General features: G+C 33.1%; 1 pseudogene across 1 annotated transcript; it reads right to left on the bottom strand.

The window, feature by feature from the left end:
* Positions 1–2,952: 2,952 nt before the first annotated feature.
* Positions 2,953–4,963, bottom strand: LOC114074212 (annotated as a pseudogene). Its single transcript, XR_003574657.1, has 3 exons — positions 4,944–4,963; positions 3,667–3,736; positions 2,953–3,548 (listed from the first exon to the last, which is right to left on the bottom strand). The product of XR_003574657.1 is annotated as a ribulose bisphosphate carboxylase large chain-like (transcript).
* Between the last annotated feature and the right edge of the window lie 900 nt (positions 4,964–5,863).

Below are 5,863 nucleotides of genomic sequence, written 5' to 3'. Positions count from 1 at the left end.
GGACTTTTACAATAAGAACCACCTATACAGTAATGGTATTTAATGATGAAAGTTTGATGGGTAGTGGACACTCTTAGTCCATTCTTGCCCAGATTGGGAGTCTACCTAACCTTTATGTTTTATGATTTTTAAATAAGATTTCCTCTACTTAATGGATAATCATTTGTTACCAGCAGAGAATTTCTTATCATCTTAAATTCAGGTGATCGGATTTACACCAACGGAAACCATAAACTTCATACACAATAGAGGGATATGGTTTCCATCCTATCCCATTGATCAGTACTGATCATGATACTGTAAAAGTAGTTTTCTTGATTTTTGTTCAAGCTCATGATCTAAATGAGTCGCATATACACCCTAGTACGTGTTCCTTGACACTAAGGGCACCCCTGAAGAGCGGGGGATTTTGTGACATTTTTTATTGGTTGTCTTGTATTTCTAATAAGTTGTTTAATAGTTGGCATGTTGAATTGTATATATAATATGATGTGTTGGTTTAGATTGATCATAACCGGATGATGGTGAATTACTTCTTTTAAATAGAATATTCAATTCGAAGATAAAATCTCAAATCACATATTTGCGCGAAATCCATGTTATTTTCCTTGAACCGCTAGAAAATCAACAATTCTATAAGCTTGGGCTTTTGTTGCTTACATAAAAAATATCTCTTTTCATATCTTCGTGTACAACCTAAAAGGGTTTGCCCGTTTTTTCTGCATAAACCCTTGCGAGGGTTTGACAAAGTTTCGTAAGTTCTACCGCTTCCAAGACAAATTCGCCTATTGTGCCATATAAAAACCACTATATGGTTCATGTATCATTACCTGATGATATAACAAAATAAAAGCTTCCCCTATCTCGTATGATAAAGAAAAGAGAAAAGAAAGATAAAGAATAGAAAAATATTGAATTGAACAACCGTACAGGCATCTTTTGTCCATACGACTCTGCAAGAAAATTGACCCCCATTGAAAAAAGAGAAAAATAGAATCTATCAGACTCAGATGGGTACATAATAAAATATCATCCTTCCTTTCGGAGGAGTTCAAAAATAATATGATGGATCTGTTGCTTTATATGTTTTTTTTTTCTTTTTTTGTCTGTTATTCAGCAATCCCAAAGTTTTTTTTAATCCGATCAAATAAGGAAATTTTTTTTCGTACTCTTTCATAACATAAATATTTTTAAGAACTCTCCTGCATGAATCAAAAAAGTTTGTGACGCTGAACTGAACTCCCGATAGATAATAGAAAATCGGCAATACCCCTTATCTCATACTACTCTCTCGATACAGAATCTAATGTTTTGAAAAAAAACAATACAAAAATTTCTCATATCGAATTCGAAGTGCCATGCTATTATTACTTAGTATTAATTTGGCGAAGGCATAGTCTTCTTTTTTCTCTCAAATAAAATCCTCATTGGCGCCAAGCGTGAGGGAATGTTATACGTTTGGTAAGTTGTCCTCCGGACAGGATTAAAGATCCAATTGAAGCAGCTAATCTTAGGCATATTGTACGGATATCTGGTCGCACAAATTGCATAGTATCATAAATGGCGATCCCAGGTCTTACCCAGCCCCCAGGGGAGTTTACAAACAAATACAAATCTTTGTTCTCATCCTCCATACTGAGATACATTATAAGACCAATAAGTTGATTCGCAAGGTGGGTACTAATCCCTTGGCCTAAAAAAAGTAATTTTTCTCGATAAAGTCTGTTGATTAGGGTAAAATTGTATCCCTTAGGAACCATACATGCACCTTTTGATGCATACGCTTCAAAAAATTATGAATCGATGTATAGATTTGTATCCTCTTTTTTTTCTACAAGGGTTCTTTAATACTTCTAACGGAAGGGCTTTTGTTCGATTTTTTTAATAAAGATGAGTTTTTACTCCTTTTTATAATTTCTAGTATAAATTCGAAGTTATAAGAAAGGGTCTTAAGTTTATTGAATTAACTTCTCATTGGTGTATTCTTTCATCGAGATTTAATCCTAACCGCGATGGTATTCTCTTGTTCCTGAATGGGTCTATTTCATCTTTTTAGGTTTATGCCTTACTCCGGGTAAAGATCTGGCCTATTTGAATTTGTACATATAGGAAAAACGCTCCCATTACCATTTCTTTTTGTATTTTTTTCAATTCACTTTATACAAGTATTTATTAGAGTTCAAATAACTTTTCTTGACAATAAGGTTTTTTTGCAACGTAAAAATATGAATAGCAATCATAGATAGTATGGACTCATTATTAATATGTGGAGTTCAGCAAGTCTGTATAGATACTTCCATTATAAGTGCGGGAACACTTCACCTATATATTAATATGTTTTAACCACCTTTTATTATTAAAATAATAGAATTTTTTATAAAGGCGGCTTCTCCTATGTCGTGTAAAATTCATATCGAAAAAAAGAGATTTGTACTCTCTTATAAAGAAATAAAAGAAATTCGTAAAATCTTGTCTGATACATATATCTAATCACTAACTAATGTAAAAATCTAAAATCTAATAATAAGTAACAAATAAAGGGTCTATTTCAACATGGAACAAAGGGGACAATGTTTATGATGGGTAGAAAGAGTTGTAATACATGTCTTGTTTCAGGGAAACTACAAACTACAGGATAGAAAAGTCTATACCAATCATAAGGATCTGTAGGATTAATTGTGGATCCAAGACAATATAGTAATATTTGAGTCTTAGATTTTGATTTAGTTTTCTAGATTTTGTATTTCAAATCTTTATCAAAATATATTCAATAGAATCTTAGTTGTATTCGGCTCAATCCTTTTAGTAAAAGATTGGGCCGAATTAAATTGTAATTTTATTCAATTAAGAGAACGAAGGATAATTACTTGAATTAAATTGTAATTTTATTCAATTAAGAGATCGAAGGATAATTACTTGAGTTCTTTCTGCTTATCCTTCTTTATTTCCTGCTAATTTAACTGCTAATGTCTACTATTTTTACTTATCCAACACGTCCACTGCTGCAAAGTTAAATACGATCTCTTTCCATACCTCATAAGCAACAGCTAGTTCCGGGCTCCATTTGCAAGCCTCGCGAATAATCTCATTACCTTCTCGAGAAAGATCACGTCCTTCATTACGAGCTTTTATACATGCTTCCAGAGCTACTCGATTAGCTAAGGCACCTGGCGCATTACCCCAAAGATGTTTTAAAGTTCCTCCACCGAACTGTAGTACAGAATCATCCCCAAAGTTGTCGTCAGAGTAGGCATATGCCAAACGTGAATACCTCCTATGCCGCAGGTATAACACCTGGTAAAGAGACCCATCCAATCTTGAGAGAAATAAATACAGCGACTTCTATCTTGTTCAACAAAATCATCACGCACTAAATCAACAAAGCCCAAAGTTATGTCTCTTTCACCCTCAAGTTTACCTACTACGGTACAAGAGTGAATATGATATCCATCAGACATACGTAACGCTTTTGTTAATACTCGGAAGTGGATACCATGATTCTTCAGTCTATCAATAACCGCATGCATTGCATGGTTGATGTGAATATACTAAGTCTAAGAATATCAAATACGCCAAATTAAAAAAATAAAATGGCATGTGTCCAGAAACATAGGACATCATGTCATGACCGAGAGAATCCAACACGAGTCTGAACGAATAGCTCACCCCGGAACCTGATATGTTGGAGACTTGATAGAGCTCAGGGGAATTCGAAGTCACTGGTACACTCGTTGCACTCCATAAAAGGAAAACAAATAAAAACACAAGTAGCGCTCATGACGAGGCAACATTATTGAGTAGGTATTATCAGTCAACCCAAAATAGAAACTAATACACAATGAATAATAGTATGAACTCAATTTTAGCACTTAACAGGTAATAACTAATAAGCAACAAACAACATGAACCAGTGTCAACAACACTAAATTAAGTATGTAATAAGTCAACAATATCTAGATCATCCACGAGGACTCATGCCTCCAACCAAACCATTTGGGGAATTGAGTTCTTTGAGATTGAGTACATTCCGTTAATTCAATATGTTTTTCCTTTAATATTATCGTGTCGGAACGTGACACTCTGATTCAATTATACTGTGTCAGAACGTGACACCCCGATCCAAAAATACCATGTCAGAACGTGACACTCTGATCCAAGAATATTGTGTCGTAATGTGAACCTCCGATCCAATTATACCATGTCGGAACGTGACACTCCTATCCAATTGTACTATTAATTTATCATTTATTATCACCACTTTCAATTTATTGATAATATTGCATCAAGCCTTCTTTATTCAAGGCATCACTTTGATAAAGAAGGTTCAAGAATATAAATTCTAGGGTCTCAAGATTTCAGACCAGCCACAAACCACACAACCACACAATCAAGTACATAGAAAACTTCACAATATTATTGATTGCATATCAATCACTATTAAGGGTTTATTATCAAATAGCATACACGATAACCCACCTCCACCGAAGAACTGAAGTCAAGCAACTACTTCTCCAATGCTTTTTCCTTATCCTCAATGCCTCCAAACATTTAATTATTATTAAGTCATTATTATCCAAGAAAACTATTCCTCAAATCCGTAAGGGATCACACATCATTATAGTTATTGGAACTTCACAATTTAATCAAGGAAATCATTATTCCTTCAACACATAGTACTGTTAACATAACCTAAATAAGTTGATAATTAATTATAGTAATTTAAACCCAATTACTTTCCAACTCACATTTAATAATATGTTATTATGTGGCTTAGAAACTAAAATGGTGCAAAACATGATTCATATATGTAGTGATATATCTTATACCTATCAATCACATTAATCACTCTAACTATTAATAACAATTGATTCAAACATCAAGAAGAAATATAAGTCCATTGAATTTTAAGCCAAATTTCCTTTTCTTTAAAACCAAATCATTACGGGAATCGGCCATTCTCCATTGCTGCTTGTTCCTAACCGTCAATCCCCCCCCCCCTTTTTTTTTTAATTAATCACTCAATTATTAGTAAACCCTAATTATTTAAATACCAATTATAAAAGAGGTAAAAATGACCCCCCAAATAATTTTAATTTTACCTCCTTTATCCACCAACTAAATTAATATTACAATTACCCAAGTAATTTCATAATTGCAGTTACAAATAGTCCCAAAATATCCACTTAGAATCAATTGGAAAGTATTTTATTAAATAAAAAGTTCTAGTACTCTAAATGACCAAATTGATCATTACAAGATGTCTCATGCAGAAGTATTATATTCAATCATAGAACAATAAAATAAATTATAAAATATCATGTTCTATAGATTGAAGAAATTTGAAAGAAATGAATCATCACTACAAGCTGAAGACTAACTTTAGCATACATAAACGTCAAATTGGAAGAAATGTTTAAAAATGATTTACTGAATCTCAAACTATCTCCTGGCCCAACGCGTGTTGACAATTTTTTAATGATAGTGTGACGTAGGCCGAAAGGGTAGAAAATTATGTATAAAAAATAAATTCGGAAGGTAATAAGACTTTAGTATAGTATAAGTGTGCCTCTGAGATTTTGGACATACGTTGGAGGTACTTATGCATTTTCCCAATATACATAGTATGAAACATAAGTTAAGTAAAATATCTCAAAACTGAAAGACTCTCCAAAACTATCTATTTATGTCACGACCCAAAACCGAGCCGCGACTGGCACCCACATTTACCCTCCTATGTGAGCGAACCAACCAATCTAAACCTTAACATTTCAATTTAATATCAACATAAAGCAATGCGGAAGACTTAAACTCATTAATAAAAGACAATTCAATAACTTCTAAAATTCAACATCTATTATTTCCC

The sequence above is a fragment of the Solanum pennellii genome, chromosome 10, assembly GCF_001406875.1.
Source record: "Solanum pennellii chromosome 10, SPENNV200".
Taxonomy (NCBI): domain Eukaryota; kingdom Viridiplantae; phylum Streptophyta; class Magnoliopsida; order Solanales; family Solanaceae; genus Solanum; species Solanum pennellii.
Note: the sequence above shows the minus strand (reverse complement) of the source record. Positions and strands in the feature narration are given on the sequence as shown.